Source organism: Trichogramma pretiosum, unplaced genomic scaffold (assembly GCF_000599845.2).
Source record: "Trichogramma pretiosum strain Unisexual culture from Peru unplaced genomic scaffold, Tpre_2.0 scaffold32, whole genome shotgun sequence".
Lineage (NCBI taxonomy): Eukaryota > Metazoa > Arthropoda > Insecta > Hymenoptera > Trichogrammatidae > Trichogramma > Trichogramma pretiosum.
In genome coordinates, this window is record NW_019641641.1 from 651,342 (window position 1) to 669,004 (window position 17,663).

General features: G+C 45.5%; 1 protein-coding gene across 3 annotated transcripts in view; it reads left to right on the forward strand.

Moving 5' to 3' along the window:
* Positions 1–647: 647 nt before the first annotated feature.
* LOC106652445 (beta-1,4-glucuronyltransferase 1) overlaps positions 648–17,663 on the forward strand; it is a 32,907-nt gene continuing 15,891 nt past the window's right edge. Inside the window, exon 1 of one of the 3 annotated variants that reach the window (XM_014371399.2) lies at positions 648–875. The gene's annotated coding sequence lies outside the window, so the exon portion shown is untranslated. Of the gene's footprint in view, positions 876–1,781; positions 2,692–17,663 lie in introns of those variants that run through there. The other 2 variants (XM_014371398.2, XM_014371400.2) reach the window with 2 other exon arrangements.

Here is a 17,663-nt window from a genome sequence, read left to right on the forward strand (position 1 = left end):
GTGAAAAAGCTCATTAAGATGACACTGAACCGAGGCTCTGGAGTGCTTCCGAAAGAGGCCCTCACACTTTTCTCCTCGCTGAGAAAAGTCGCCGCCCCCCTTTCTTCTCGCTGCTGCGACTAAGGCTACTCAAAACGGTCTATTTTTAGCGTCGCATTGTTCATTTATTCTTTGTTTCAACTTTTAACGTCGTACATCCCGGTGTATATTACATAAAAAAATAATGCATACGAATGGCGCAAATCGCGTTGGCAATTTTGGAAGTTTATGTAAATGCGCGCGTGCAGTCGTTGCTGGTACACGAGCAAACAAATGGTGAAGTAACATCGATAACATGCTGAAAAACTGTACAAACATTATCAGCGCGACCAATCGACTTAATCACTGTCTTCGCATTATGTCGAGTTATCGAAGTATAAGGTTGTCAACGACGTGTATACATAAGGTTGTACATAAAGATTTCGCCAAAGTTATTCTTATACGGCTCGTTTCTGCTGGCAAATCCTCGAATTTCGTAGTTCGACGATAAAAAAAAACGACGACGGGAGAATCGGGCTCGGAAAAACGTATCGGGTCAGTCGTTATCTCGGGACGCGATCACGTGCCATTTAATGTGTACTCGATACAGGCTTGTGTATTATACGGCACGTAAGTAACTCGCGCGCGAATGACTCGAGAGACAGTACGAGTAGTCGAGCGACTCGCGACTTATGCGTAGTGTCGACGATCTTGGCAAGTTTCGTGGCTCTTTGTGTATATCGATATTTTGAACCGATCCGTGTCAGCTGAGGTGTCGCTGCTCTTGTTCGACCAACAATAATATTTTCGTCCTCTCGATCTGTCAACTGTTTTCGGGCCGAGCTTCGATCGACTCGGTAAGTACATCTACCAATTGATCCTTAAGCTTAATCATTTACTTGCTGCGACAGTCACTTGCGTACATCATGCGTCGATTCGTACTTTGATAATTATCTGGAAAAAGCTGGAAAAATTACAAAATTTTAGCTTCTACTGTTAACGTGCATTAGAAATGTGATGTGATGTACTTCGAAATGTGATTCGAACGTTCGAAGCCATATCAGAGTAGTCGGTTACGCAGTGTATAGATCCGTCTCGAGTTCATACGAAGCAGCAGAGGCTCGCTTGACGTTTTTCTCGAATCGCTGGGCCTTCGAAGCACGTGTCAATGGCATTCGAAATATGTCGACGGTGTTATTGTCAGTTTGTGCGCGTGTTCACATTTCGAGCGTATGGCATGTGTTCGCTAGTCGGAAAAGCGGAGCATGTGCTCGTTTCGTTATATATAGCTATACAGGTAGCGTCCAAACTCCAAGAAGAGCTGCGGGGTTTTTCGCGTGCGCGCATCTCACGCGGGGCGCAGAGCGAGCCATCCGAGAGTAAAGAGACGACCAGAAGTAAGAGAGCGGGGACAGCAGCAGCAGCCGCAGCAGCGCATATAGGGGAGAGAAAGAAGACTCGGTGTGTGTCTATCGAGCAGCGCCTCTCTCGTTGGCAAGGCAGCTCCGACTCCGATCAGTAGCAGCAGCAGCGTGGAATTACATAGCCTCGCGCGCGCACTCTACTACCACGACTACCTTAAAGGCAGGCACCGGCGGCCCCGGTCGCTCGCGCTGCCTACTCTGGTCTGCTAGATCGAGCTCTGCCCCAACAGCACGACTACTACTACCAACGCGATATGCTGCCAGCACATGTGTAGGTGTGCGCGTGTGTGAGGCGCACGAGTGGCACTACTCGCGCGGCTGTGCTGTGTGCACGCAGCACGGAGCGAGTCAGTGTCAGATGTACGTGCTCGGACGGATCGAGCGGCAGTAACGCCGCAACCGTTGACCGAGTCGACGCTCGCGCTGCTGCATTCGCTGCAGCCTCGACTCTCCTCCCTTCCGTTGACGTTCTGCACAGCGGTGCATAGTAGCTGCGTGTGCAGCATCTCAGTGTAGTTGCCCTACAAGCCAGTTCGTGTGCACACGCGGTGCTCTGGCAGCTGTCGCCCAGCAGCACACTATCGTGCGTGATAATACGAGTGCGCGAGTGCGTGAATCTGTGCGCGTCCCGATCTCGCTCGTCGTGCAGTGTATGCGCGCGCCTGAGCCTGAAAAAGACCCCGTCGTCGAGCTCTCGAGCAACTAGCTGCTCCAGCCGATGAACTCGTGCTGATATACGAGCCGAGGAGCTGTCCTATATCGATTTCAAGCGTGTGCGTAAGCCTACGCGGATAGCTATCTGTCATCTGTCGGAGCCCCCGGACTCCCTCGCAGAAGCGCCAACGGCCCCTGGGCCCTGGAGCGAGCCACCGCCAACTGGGACGATTGCCCTCCACGCCAGCTTCCTCGTTTCGTCTTGCAGCTGCGACACTCGTCTGCTGCTCGGCCGTCAACTGCAGCGTCTATTGCTCCCTCGCGACATATCACGACAACGATAACATCGAGCTGCTCCGCAACGAGTCTAGGTCGTGCAATTTTGAAATGGTGCACGTGTGCTGCATTCGGTAATGCTGCAAAGTGCAGAGCGCCGTGTTACGCGTGTGATGCTCCAACAGCAGCAGTCGACGCAGCAGCAGCAGCAGTCAGAAACGACCGACGAGTTTGCCGAATTTGTAGCGAGCTGCTCAGGCTCCGGGCCAAGCTCGCCCCCGCCGCCCACCCGCATCATCTTGGCTCTCTGACCTTCGAGGTGAGTAGTGCACCGACTGTGTATACACGCACACAACCGCAGCGCACAACTTTCAAAGTATATAGCGAAAACGACGACGCACAGTAGTGCTGCTCGTCAGCTGATTATGCTTTACGCGTGCATCCCCCGTTATAAGCCCGGCTCCTTCCGTAGCTTTGTATAGTTTCATCTCTCGAGAGTCTCGAGGGAGAGAGAAAAAAAAGATTTTGACAGCTGGCTGTCAGTTGACGCTTACCAAGTATCGACAGCATCGCTGTTCTCGAGATCTTGCAGAGCTTCGAGCGGGTTTCGCGTTAATTGCTCGCGTGATCAGTGAATCGGTACAGTACTTATTGACCAAGTCGTCGAGCTCTAATTCTTTCCGCACACCGTATATGAAAAACTACATGCGACGTTTTATTTGTCTATCCTCGATTCGACGGTCCAGAGTTGTTATTTAGTCATGTGTCGCTCTATTACATGTGCGCGTATGCTTGATGTATTCGCAGAGCCGAAAAAGCAGACGGACGGGTTCTCTCTTTCTCTCTCGCTGTCTATATTATAGATGTACAAGCTCGACTCGCGTAGGTATCTCTTTCCCTCTTTCTTCGTCGCTGCTCTCGCATGGCATGCTCGTGTATATATTCGCTGCCGAGTGCCGCCGCCGCCACCACCGCCGCTACAAACCATATAGTAGTAGCATATATAAGCATGAACGCGCGAGACAGACAACGAGCGAGAGTTAGCAGTCAACGGAATGCGTGCGTATACATACATACACTCACTCACTCACTCACTCACTTACACATGGACTCGGGCCAGTCGTCGTCGTCGTCGTGTGTATACTTACATCCTGAATCGGCACGATGACTCTTTATACACGATACGCTGCTTGCTGCCAAAGTCTGCGTCTGCGGATACTCGAGCGCAGCAGCAGCAGCAGCAGCTTGTTATTCGCTTTTTTCGGTATATACTTTTGCACACACACTTCCTCGCTGCGAACGAGCATGAGGCAACGCGCGCGTATCGCGTACGAACGATCGAATCCGCAATTTTCTGGCCGCGCGAAATCGTCCAGCGACTCCGAAAAAAGGCTTGACCAGTCATGCTCCCAGGGGCCCGAATTCCCTCCCATATCCGCGAGCTCTCCGAGCGCTGCTACATTAATATTAGCTCGCTGTATTATAGCAGCCGTATAACCGCGGCTAGTGCTGAGAAATTGAGCTTGTTTCTCGGAATGACGCCTCGAGAGAGATGTGTCGTCTTTGCACGCCGCTTATTTTAACGCCCATGCATGCACTTGACCGGAATAACTTGGCTCTCTCTCTCTCTCTCTTTCTCTCGACAAACGATGTTTTCTTGGGATGCCTCGGCGCCCCATAAAAAAACCTCTATTCGTTCGCTTGCAGAGAGAGAGAGAGTGAGAAGATACGCCTGAAAATTCCAACAATTTATTCACCTTCAATTAATGCATGTACACATACATGCCGCCCGGCCAATATAATGAACGAATACACAGCCATGATTCAAATGTTATAATCCAAAATATTTACCTGTACCTCTATGTGGGTGCTTTCTTTTTTTCTGCTCGATTAAAAGCAACTTTCTAAATGAGGTCGTCAATCTTTTATTACAACGCTACACAATGCATCATCTACTAAAAGGCCCCATCAAAAATTTACTCGCATCAGCTCGAGCTCCGCAAAAAGCACTCGACCTTTCCCATGTAAAAACTACATACTATATACATTCGAGTAATGTACCGCCGTCAACTCTCCGATTCAACAAACTCGATCCTTGAAGGAGCGCGCGAGGGGGTCTATATTTCTCAACTTTATTGGCCGTTTCATTATGCGCCTGCGAGATTATCGAGTGGTATTTAAAACTTTTACTGTGTATGCATAACGAGCATAACGTAATTGATTCGCCTCGTATCGTCATTGTTTTGAATACGCTTCAGAAAATTGCATAAAATACCAGACTAAATTATGACAGAGCCCTCTCTCCTTGTGCGCGTCTCGCTTTTAAAGCTCTTTTCGCGTTTTTTTAACGACGAAAATAACTTCAAAGGCCTTTTTTCCTTTTTCCGCAGCGCGCATAGTAACCCTTATATACTTTAGCTTTGGGAAATGAAGCGTGCGCCATAAAGCCTGTAGAATTAAGGCTGAAAAACAATTCTCACGTTTGCGTTGTGTACCAAGCTTGCGCTTGCTGCGCGCGTTTGTTTGCAACCCTCTGTCCACGATTTAACGTTTGTGAGAGAAAAATTTCTCTACCAAATACAACCCAGAGAGAGAGAATAAAAAATCTTTTCGTTGCTCGCGCGCAAGTATATACATAACACCGTGTCACTATTCATGCAGCTAATAATAATGAACGCGACCCAAACCCTGTATCGTTGTTATATACACTCCCTCGCACAATACATTCTCAGACATACGTTTATTTCAAATGCTCGTGTGCATATATATTATTATTGTTATTATTACGTATATACGTAAGCGCGAATAAACGCAAATACGAATAAACGTAAGCGTGAATAGATGCCTTGTACACCAGGCGAGGAAAAAAAAACTGGGTCAAGCATTATTTCGAAATTGACCTGTAAGGAATTGTGTGGAATTTTCCTTTTTAAACATTTTTACTTATTAGCGCAAAAGGGTTTGAAAATGTCTGTAAATACTCGTTCTCGAACGTACATACATATTTAAAAAAAGCGTATACGCCTCGATATTCGAGATCGAATAGCTGCGAACGCGCGACTTGCAATACAATGAGCCACGCGCGACAAGAAAATCTAAATTTGCCTGGTCTAAAAATTGAATCTTTTTAAAAGATGGAAATAAACTGAATTATACGTGGGAGCAAACAACGACTGAAAATTGTTCCTTAGTTGTTTACTTTGGGACTCGCACCTTTATCGCTGAATGCCTGTCAAAAAGCCTCGCACTCCTTGGCTTCATTGTAAATGAATTCCATTCTGAAAACGTGCTAAAAACTTGACGTATGTTGGCCCCCTCATTCTCAATTCAAACGCGCGCGCGAGGGCAAAAAAGATGAGACGACAACGACGACGAGACCCTGCCATGCCTTCAACGCGCTGCAAATATCTCGCCCGAAAAATGTTTGGACCTCGGGAACGCGTTCACTTATACTTGCACACGAGAGAGTTCAATATCCTCCCGTTACCATGACCGATGATAAAGATGAGAGAAAAAGAATAAGAGAGAAAAAGAGGAACGTGCAGAGCTGCGAAGAAAATTGAAGTGTACACAAGTACAAGAGTCTGGCTTGTCCTTTGCAATACACGAAATTCGACTTTTTACTCCACGGAGACGAGGTTTTTTTTTATTTCTCGCGCCTGCCTCGCTTGCTTATATTTTTCTTTCATCACAAAGTTTTTTATTTACTTTGCTTTCCATCAAGTTAGTTTTTATGAAATTAAAATTCGATTTTCATTCACTAAACGTAATTAATGTATAAACGTGTAGGCATTAGTATCGAGTACAGTAAACTTTAAGTACTTCCCATAAATCACGAGGATAATTGAACGCTTTACAACTAGCAAACATTGATAACAAGTGAAAATTCTCACATTTCAAGTATAAGCAAAGAAGATAAGAGTGTAAAAAATATTTATTTATTTATTTGTACTATGTTGTAGATAATGCTATCTTTGTGCTGACGCTATTTAACATAATAATTGTTTTTTTGTAAATCACTGCTCTTTATCTCTCTTCGTGTCTCGTTTGTGACATTAAAGGTTACTAGAGCTGATTGTTTATTCAAAGTGTAATGTTTGGCTCGTTGCACTCATTATAAGTATCGGCTGATGCTGTTATTACAATGAAATACAATATGCAGGTACGATAACTCGATCATGAGGGGCTGTCGACAAAAAAAATTTATCTGAAAGAGTTTCAATGATACTTTTCGTGTTTGGCATGATAGCTGTTACTCGAATGTACAAACTTACGACTTTTTGTAACTATTTTCCTGCGTAAGTATGTCAGTGATTGCTGTTGACGAGGATAAATTTAAATTTTCTAACAAAGATGATTTTCTCTAAAGCAGTCTCTTTTGCATGTATTCAATATCGCGTAACATCACCATTGAAATACATTAACTTTTTGAAAAAGTACCAGTGATTTTATGACTTGAATGTGCGATTTCTTAAGGGCTCGAAACAATTCGTTATGTTTTATGCAAGAGGTTTTATAAATAAATCAAGTATCGTCGCACGTACGACTTTTCAATCGCTCTTGACACTCGTTCTGTAGAAATATATGTCAAAATGTTGACACATACGTGCGTTCGTTATTTTACATTTCACCTTCAAGCTTGCGTTTTTTCTAACTTCGTATGATTGAAAAGTCGAGAAAAACTCGAATCGCTCAAAAGGTCAATCGATTGAATTTTCTTTTAATAAGTGTGCATATCGCCTTGTAAAAATTTCTGAAAATTTTGCAAAAATATGTATTTTTATCAAGAAAAATTGTTTGCTGCGTTGTATGCTGCAACTACACTCGTATGCAGGTCGTACAGCGACGTAATGCAAAATGCCAATGCGATTAGGTAGACTCAAGCCGCAAGCACAGTCTCGACTGTGTGGGACTACGAAAAATGTAAGCTTTATAATACCAGAGCTACGCTAATGAGAGGAAAATGTATCGACTCGAGCGAAAAGCTCAGCGGGCCACTTGGCTGGAGCATTGTCAAATGAGCCCAGGCGTACGATATTATTGACTCGCGAGTACATATATTACATAAATCGAAATTCAATATATGTAAGACTCCGGAGACCGAGACGATTTTGTAGTCAGTGTCACGGAGTACATATAACTCGTTTGCTCAGCCGAATGCACAATAAAGCGTGTAATGACATTGTCTGAGTGGGTAGCTCGTATATATATATAGCTAGGCGCGTCTTTCCCTGCACGCGCCTGCACAGTGCACAGTCGTCGTCGTCGTCGTCGTCTACTAGTCGTTGTTCGCAGCATAAACTTCCGAGAGGGCAAATTGAGCGCGTCCCTGAAAGCGGCCGATTCAATCGCATTACGAATTCAAGAGCCGCGAGCACAGAATTGTGTAAAGCCAACGTTAAACTCCTACCTCCCTTTATTATTATAGTCGCGCGAGTGTCTCGTGCCTTATATAGACTTATACATGCACGTATAGCCAGCGTACGATATTCGGCTTGATGTGTCATTTTTGCGAGCTCGCTCGAACGATGCGCGCGTGCAGCGCCTTCGAATACGCCGACTCCATTATATTGTTGTACGCGAGGAAATATTCCGTGTAAGAATTCACCTCGAGCTTAATTTAGTTGAGCGCAAGCTTTTGGAGCAGGTTGATCAGCTAGAGTGGATTTTGGATCTTTCCATCAAGAATTAATATTCAAAAGCAACGTAAGCAAATTCATTGATTTTCGAGACATCCAATTCGAGTAATTGGTCGACTATTTGCACGCGTCGGGTCTTTCGCGCTATTTCCCGTCAAGAAAGCAAAGGTCAACCGACAGCGTGCGAGAAATGTTTTCTTTTCGCGTCGAAAAGCTCCGAGCAAAAAAGCTCGACTTGCAAATTCTTCGGCGCAATTATCCGCGCGATTAACTTTTACTTGTATATTTAAATTCAATCGCTTCTCGCGCGTGTATCCGGCACGCCTGACACGAAGAAATTTATTCATCATTCAAGAATATATTCAAGTCGAGGAAAAGAATTCAATGCAACTACTTAGTAAGATTTGCCGGTTATCTTTGTCGTGTTGCCTTGCGTGTGCGGCCCGCGCTCTATGCATGAAGTACGTGCACAGTAGCACATCAAAGCAAGACAACAAGGAAGGCTTTGTTCCTCGTACAAAAATATGGTGAAAGAAAAAGATTTTTTTCAGGTCAAGCTAGGTCGCCCGAGCTAGCTATAGAGCTCGCCGTAGTAGTTGAAGCGCGCGCAGTAGATAATACTAAAAAGACTCGCTGCTGCTCGCTCGCTCGCATCACTTCAAAGCTCCCGAGGCTGTGGATTTTAATCACACGACCCTCGCAACACTTTCGCGCTCGTGTGCGCATTCGCATATACGTATACATCCTTATAATACTTAATGCACTCTAAGCAACTTCTGCATCGTAACGCGTACGTGTTTTGTGCGTAATTTTTTCCTTTTTTATGGAAACATGTTCGCTGCGCGCAAAGTTTTATACCTTTCGCGCGGATGAAGGCTGAATTTCAATTTTTTTCGCTGACTTTCAAAAAATACGTACATTTATCGAAAAACCAGATGAAAGAACTGAATTTCGAACTTATATTTTTAGTTGTCATTAAAAAAAATGATTCAATTCTTTTGGAGAAACATAATATCTTTTCAGATACAGATGGTAAAATGCAATGCCGCTTGATCAGTTATTTTATGGAAATTAAGGTATCCGCTTGGGTAATTTTGGGGCATCGTTCGGGGCTGGATTATCATCCATTTACTGCAACAACGCATCGCGTCGCGTGTGCATGTATTTCATTAAGATGCAGGAGGCTCAAAGGAAGGAAGCGGGGGAAGGGGGGCGGACAGAAGTTGGCTCGAGCCGTTTGAATGATGTATATGGCTCGAGCGAGGGGGTTAATAAACGTCCCTGTAGATGCTCCGGCTCATTAACGGGTGTGCAGGCGCGCGCACAAAGTCGCGCGAGCGAGCAAACACGAAAGCAAACTTACTGTCTGGCGTTGGCGCGAGCGAGCTTGCGTCTCTATGGATACTAGGCGCGCGCTGATATATCGGTATAATAAACACACTCACACACACGGGCGAGTGGGAGGCTCGGCACGGCCTGATCATGTACGTGTGTGCGTGCCGCATCGTGTGCAGCCGAGGCTCTCTTTGTACTATGTGGCCTGTATATACGCATACGTTTCGGTTGCAGCGAGCCGAGCCAAGCGACCGAGCATCGCTGCTTTTGTTTTCCACATCGACGTCACTCCTCCGCTAGTAGCATCTCGCTCGTCACTGCTTATCGAGCGAATCCGATAGAACTGACAGAGCCAACAGACGCCGCGCACATGTACATACGTACAGTAGCTGCAGCAGCAGTAGCAAATACTGCTGGCCTACTGCGTCGCTGCAGCAGCTACTGCTTGGCAACATTTTACCGCGCATAGGTACAATTGAGAGAGGGAAATGGAGAGAGAGAAAAATGGAGCGACGCGATTGTTTATCTTGCTTTACGTTCCACTTGGACCCGAATGATGACCCGATAATTTTCGATTATTCCATTTGTCTTTTTATTTCATCGCTTCGGATGAATTACGCTGTCTCTTTCTCTTTTTCTCTCTCGTTGACGAGCGTCAGGCAGGCCAATACGAGCGAAAGCGGCCTGCATTAGCCGCCATAATAATGCGTCGTCGAACTCGCTGCTGCGTGCTGTATTATAGCCAATATATAGGCTTTGTTATAAGCCACGGCAGAGCCCTTTATTCTCGATCGACGTCTCGCACAGTGGCTGCGACGTTTTCACGTCTGCGGCTCTAATTTCATTTTCATTATGTTCGACAGTGGCGGTGTACTACGGCCATTGTTCGCCCGATGAAAGTTGCCGCTTCGACGCAATTTCTCTATTAACGTCGATTTTTCCAGCTAAGCTCGTCGTCGTCGTCGTCGTCGTCGTGTGCGTGCGGATCCACCATCTAATTGGCCCGAGCTAGCAGAAACCACGCGGTTGGTTTACTCGCGAAGCTAGTTTGGTCGCGATCGATTTATACACGTACACACACACACATGTATACCATTCCTGGCAAAGCTCGACTCCCCCGCCTCGTGCCAAATACCCGATTTCTCGACTTTGGCAAATCGACTTTTATTGTACGGCATTAGTCCATCGATTATAAAGCCGAGTGAGTCGTGTTAGAGAGAGAATCCTCGTCTGTTCTCGACTCGTTTCGAAAGACTCGTTAGCCGCGATCCGATGGCGGTCCTCGTCAACGCGATTTCGTCCAACTCTCGATCGTGTATATCGTTCGAGTCACTTTGACTATCCTGAAGTACTAGACCAAAGTTCATGTAATACTTGAGGCCTACGTAAAGCACTCAAAGCCTCAACGAGCAAACAATGACTCGATATATATATAGCGACCTACCACGTATTTTATCCGTTTTTATTAATTTCAATCCAAACTAAATGACTCTTTGATGGCGAGGCAAATGCAATTTCCATGACTGGCAGGTGCACTTTCGTCGTAAAAGAATCGATGAACATTATCCAGTTTTCCGCTGGATAACCCATATCTCGCGTGTAATACCTGCACAAATAATAATATCTTTCTGAGATTACATCGGCTCGACTATGAATTCGGTATTACCGTGAGTTTGCAGCAGCATCCCTGCAACGTTTTCAAATTAACAGTAGCAGCAGCATCGGGCAGAGCAAAGCCATATAATGCGTTGTCAAAGTGACTTTCAATTCAGCCACACACGTCCAGCAGTCGCTGAAATGCTTTCACTTGGCTCATCGAAGCGTCGTCGTCCCCTTTCGCTTTGTGTGTGCGCGCGACTTTCTCTGGCTGAAAAATGCACACTTTGCAGAGGATAGTCGACTCGGTGTGCAGCATCATCGCCTTATCGCCACCACTGTGGTGGCGCGTCTGTTCTTGGCGTTGATGTTTAATTAGTTAGCTTTGTCTCTAGCCGCCACGACGCTTCTTTACTTGTTCGTCCCCTCCCGCCCCTCTCCATCTCTCTTTCCGGGGCACTGCGGCGAAATCGAATTTATTCCGCCAACCAGCTAGTCAAGAAAGTTCCTCCTCGAGTTTCTTTAAATGCATTAACTATTTTCCACGTGTCCGTATGTCAATAGCTCGACAGGCAAGAAAGGGGGCTTCATTAATTTTCTACGAAAATACATACGTACTCTTACGGATCCTTGTTTCAATATTGTAAAATCTCGTTGCTCATGCACATCTTCTCTTCTTTCAATGACCTCCTTTTGTAGTTTTTTTTTAGCAAACGTGGCCATCGACTGACGATGCTGTAATCCGCGTATTCTCTCTATTTTTGAAGAAACTCCCTGCGCGTGCGATTCATGCGGTAGCGCATCATTTTCTCTTTTTTTCATCATCGTCATCGTCGTCGTCGTCGTCATCCTTTCGTCGTCTAAAGTATAAACCTACCTACTGCTATAGCTCTTGCTGCAAGTAAAATTGTCTAATGTACGATCCTACTGCACTCGCGACAAATTACCGCGATTCAGTGACAAAATATAAAATTATCGTTGGGCATTAGGGGCAATTCAATCGCGTCGTCTCGTCGCCGAGACAAGGCTGAAACTCCTCTGCTGTGCTCGCGTTTAAGCTCCGGTATGCGAATATATACACCGTGTATATCAATTGGGATTACTTAAATCGGTCAAACGTGAAAGATATAAGTGCGATGATTTGGCACATAATTACACCCACTCGTGTAATAGGGCGCGTATAATTTAACGAAATTAAACGCGTCGTGTGTAAGAGACTGTATAAGGTTATTTTAAACACGCCCATAAATCGATTTTTAAACTCGAATAATATAATTTGCGGGACGTGGCTTCGAGTTTTATAGCTTGTAAAATAAACTCGAAACAGATTTGTCGTAAATAACTCGTCGAACAACATGGGCTTTATCATCTACAGCGGAGTAGCATAAAAATCCCGAAGCTAGAACGAGGATAAGAAAATTAATGAGAGCAATGTTCTAATGTATGCGACGTATATTTTCTTGAAAACCACGCTGCGCCGATCCTAATACGCAATAGCTTTTGGCGCATTATCGCGTCGAGCGAGCCGTTACATAAAAACCGCACCGATTATTCGAGTCGACGAGAAAGAAAAAAAATTGAATTAGCGGATTAACAAACGAGCGGGCAGGTATAGCGAGTTGCATCGCAGGCCACAAGTTCGTCGAATTCGTCGTCGGCATTATTTAGGCATTTTCACTTGTTGACGCGCGGCGCAGACATGGCAGTAAGCGAGTATAGCAGTAGCTCTCTCGAGTGTCAACTCGCTAGCGTATAAAAATCTATATGCAGGATGGCGTGCCAGCTCGCAATCTCGACGTTATCCGCGCTGACAAATTGACATTTCGCATTCCTCGCATCCCTCGCGTGCACGTCGCAAGCTCGCTGTTATACGTATATACATGTAACGTCGGCGACTTTTGCAAGCACATACATTTACGGCTCTAAAGGGCTGCTCGGCAGTCGCATTACGGCCTGGCCGAGTGATATATTTTATATTATATTGTTTGCGCGCGCGATATCCTCGGCACTTGTGTGTGTGCGTTGCAGAAACGCGCGTAGCGGCGTCTATGGCAGCGAGCAATTTATTCGCGCGCTGCTCGGCGTTAAGTGCCGCGCACGACGGAGTACAGATGCTTGATCAAACCCGCGCTGCTGCTGCTGCTCGTGTCGCACACATCAAAAGTATGTAAACAGTCGTGCGCTATACATATATACATGCATAGTGCATAAATTCATTAGGGCGATGCTCGCTAAACGATAAATGCGCTCGAGGCGGCTCCGTCTGTCTACGTCTGTGTGTGTCTGTATGCCATTTAGGCATATAATGTGGCATGATTAAAAGCATACGAGAGCATGTGTATATATATAGGGTCTCGTATATAGCATGCGCGTAAAGTCATTATGATATCGTGTGACGTGCGGGAGTGATATCGCAGCTGCAGTGGCAGTGCAGTAGCGAAGAATACAAGAAAGCGCAGCAGCAGCTCGAGCGCGCGAGCGGCTCCGAATTAACATATTATGTCAATTCGCGTGGGATTGTGTGTATATACGTATATATATGTCGCGCAGTTGTGCGATGCGCGTATTATAATTGTCGCATAATTTAATCAGCTAGATTCGGTGCAGCATCGGCCCCGTTATGGCGCGTATCCTCTGACTAGCCGCCTCTCGTTTCGCTTTATATTATATATTATGATACATAGCGTGATTAATAATATGCGCGCAATGGACTCGAATCTCATTGTGGCCATTTGCGGTCTCGTTGCTACTGCTGTACTGCATACTCGCGCATTGACCCAGCGCCGCAACGACGCGTTCGCGATTAATCTCTTTATATACGCGAGGACATTTTTTCGTTTTCAGCCTATAACGTAAGCCGCGCGTGTACCGCTTGTAATACGTTACACAAGCTTAGGAATATAGAAAGTCAAATACCGATCAACATTTCTCAAAAGATCACTTTTATGGGCTTTACCTCTGCATACACGTATGCGACACTTTCAAAGTAAAAACTGGATAGGTCGTATACAGCTAAGTAGTTGCAGTTGACCATTTCCCGAGGCTATATTACTCGATCGATCTGGCGTATACTTGCATTTTTCTTTGACGTTCGTTCTAAAAATGCACGACCTGCGCGATGTATATAATACGGACAAAATGTCTTTGGCAATTATGCACAATAGGATTTCGTCGTCGCGCTAAAGAAGATTTATTTCAGGCGTAGAAAATTTAATATTTTTACGCGACGACATTAATTTTGACGCGATAATCGCCTCGCTCGAGGATAATTAAACGCGATTCGACGTTGGCGTGTATTATAAAGCCGTTCGTACATATATACGTACGTGGCGCTGCTAATGAGCGAGGAAAAAAATGAGGATCGTTGAGCTCGTCGCTTTATTGTGTATATATACGGCTCGCGCTTATGCGTGCGGTGCGCGCCTACGGTAGCTAGCCGCTTATACGTTACGCTGCCTCGCCACCACTGTTTCATTGTGCACCGAATCTAATTGGAGGCGCGCATGCATAAACAAGAGCCATTAGTCGGGGGACAATGCGGTGGCCGCGATTGGATCGCGACGATTTCTCGCTCAACAACCTCGTCCGAAAACTTTGATGCTCGTCCACCTGTGTACCATAACGCGTAAGAATCTCTTTACTCGACGTAATTCTTCGACGTCGTTCTTGCTGCCAGCGTATACATATAAGCAGGTGTATATATCGTGTGGTTTATGCCGCCTCGTGCAGCGCGTCGGTGTTGTAAATAAACGCACTCGTGGCACGCACGCACACACATAACTTAGCACTGACTCATTTTCAAGTCGACGCAATCAACGCGTGTGCCGCTGCATTATATGCCCTTCTGACGGCGGCGTGTCTCATTATCCTCCCGTACGCGGAGGCTTTTTTTCCTTCCATGTATTGCTTTAATGCTCTTTTATTTCTGGTAACGACGACGACGACAACGATGATGATGATGATGATGATGATGAGGATGATGAAGCTTGCCAAGTGCTGCTCATCGCACCGACAAATAACTAATCGCCACAAGGATGGCCGTTTTTTGCTTGAAAGAGCTTAGTTCATCGATCGTCGAGCTGGAGAATTTTTATAACTCATCGCGAGCATTTTGTAATCAAGTCGCTCTCCTCGCTATACAAGCACAATTCCACTCGCTGTTCATTAGTTGCTCAGTTAGTTAGTCGCACTTTACGTTTCAAAGACAAATTAATTTGCAATATACACTCAAGCTAATTGGATTATTTGCTTAGAAAATGGCGACTTTTTGTTGTTGTAATCCGTACGCCACGCCTACGCGTGTCGGATATGTAAATTCAAATGTAGGTCGAACATATGCCGCCCTTACATCGAGTTTGAAAAATGCTTATTCTCTCGTTGGCGACATTTTCTCGAAAGACACTCGGACGTACTAGCAGCGATATCCGTACGAAAAGTTGCTCGCGTTTATTTAAATGCGCATCGCGAGGCTTCCTCGCGACTTCTTTGGAATAACATGTCTTGCATGTACATGCTATTTCGGTGGAGTGCACACGTAGTACGTAGGCTCTTTGCGTGCTGCTGCGCACTTGTGCGTCGACTCCACGATTCCGCACTTATAGCAGCCAGTCGCGAATTTAATTTGATCTCGGTACATTGGCTCTTTCGCGAGCGGACGCGGCAAATCGACGGCGAGGAAATTACATTCGATATTCCACGAATATGTCAATGCAACGTGTGTGTTGGTGTGTGTATGTGCGTGCTGGCTGTCTATAATAAGCGACGACCCTGCGTCCGCCAGTGATCGATGTGCATAATATGCACGCCCGGCTCGTGCGTCGATAGCAATGAAATATTAGCGCCGACTGTGTGCGCAAGTTTACCCACGCGGGTAATGGATCTTTCGGCTGTTTTAGCTAATTGCGCAAACAGCCAACAACAACGCGCTCGCTGAATTTTTCGTGAAAAACAAAAAAATTTGGCTCAAAACAACGAGTTCGTTCGAATGAGTCATGGTCACGCGAGTCTCTCGTCGTAGCGCTATATAAACCGTTTGTGTTTATCGTAATGAACGATGTTTACGGCTAAATATTTCTATTCAACGTCAAATGTCAAATTATGCAATAACTGCTTTGAAACGATATATTATTTATGTATATCTTTGCAGAACAAAAAAGGAGTGAAAAATATGAATCAGTATATGGTGTTTTATCGAGAGTCGAGAATAATTTCCAATATTATTGACTTGCAAATGTGACTTATAAATTAAATATACGCGTCCCTTTAAGAATCCCATTTACTCTATATAACCGGCGTTGAATAATAAAAATGTATTCACCATGGCAGCGATGTAGAATTGTTTCACGAGTCGATTGTAAACAAGATCGATGGGGCGGCCGGGTATTGTGTGGTAATGCAACAATTGCGAATGTATATGTGATGCCATGTATGCGTTGTGCACACACACTCGTGTATAAGATATTGTAAAACTCGAATTTAACATGTCCTTTCTGTAAAAATAGCGAAATAAATGACGACACGATCGCCTAAGGATTATTTTTGATATTCATGTACGTCGCGAGAGTTATCGACCGTTATTGATTGACGGAGCTTTCGAGAGTTTACTCGTTCGGGGAGCTTTTTCTAGAGCTCTAAGAAATCAAGGATTGATGAATCGAATGAGGAGCAACTTTTTTATGCTCGTTTTATACTCAATCGATAAATAATTAAACGATTAAACAAGTAAGCTGCGACGCAGTCGCCATGGAAAGGAGGAGAACACAATTCTCGGAATATTACTATATGCTACACGAGCTCGAGGGCAAAAAAAATGTTTATGAGTTTGAAAAAGCGTCGTGGATGCGGGAAAAGAGGAAGGGAGAGAGCATTAGCAGCGATTCACAACGAGGAGTCTCGTCAGTTTATAAGGCGCACAAGCTGAGAAGCTGCTTTATGGGCTTATCTTGACGAATAGCAGCCGAGCTAAAGCATGAATTTCAAAGCGTCGGAATGGAGGAAAAAAAAGGAAGAAGCGAGGAGGACAATAGCTGAGCTGCTGTTGCTGCACGCAGTTCGTGTGGCAAAGAAGAATTAATAGCGAGCGTGGCCGAGAGCAGCGACTGCGAGGATATATAAAGGAAAGAAAGCAAAAAAAAAAAAATAACGCAGGCGATCGCTTTCGAGTGAAGGAAGAGAGGCGCGACGGGACAGAAAAAGACGCGCTCGCGCCGCAACATGTGTCAGCCACATGCGTATACGATCTATAGTCTATATAGGACTGGCCGTAGTATATAGGCATAGAGTGCATCGTGCTCTGGATGCGAGAGGATATTTTATTTACGAGTTGCGCGTATAGGCAGTCGCGGCGGTGGTGTAGCAGGTAGCACGCAGGACACGCAGAGGCTTCGTGCCTCTAATACGAGGGCAATGTCGTCAGGCCAGTATACTGAAACTTAACTGTTTTCCGTGGGGTATGCTTTCGAGTTTGTCGTGTCCTACCTTTGTGGACGAGAAATAGAGAGAGAGAGAGATCTACTCTGCGAATAGTACCTGCTGTAGTAGCTGCAAAGGTCGTTGACAGTCGCGTGCGCGTCGGCCGGCCGTGTCATTGGCGTTATGCATAATGTCTTCTCTGTGTGTATGAGCTCGTGCTAATGTACGCAAACGCGGCGGCGGCGGCGCTGTACACCTGTACATACGCAAGCGTATATATGCATTCTTAACGCATGTCTCATTTGCCTTG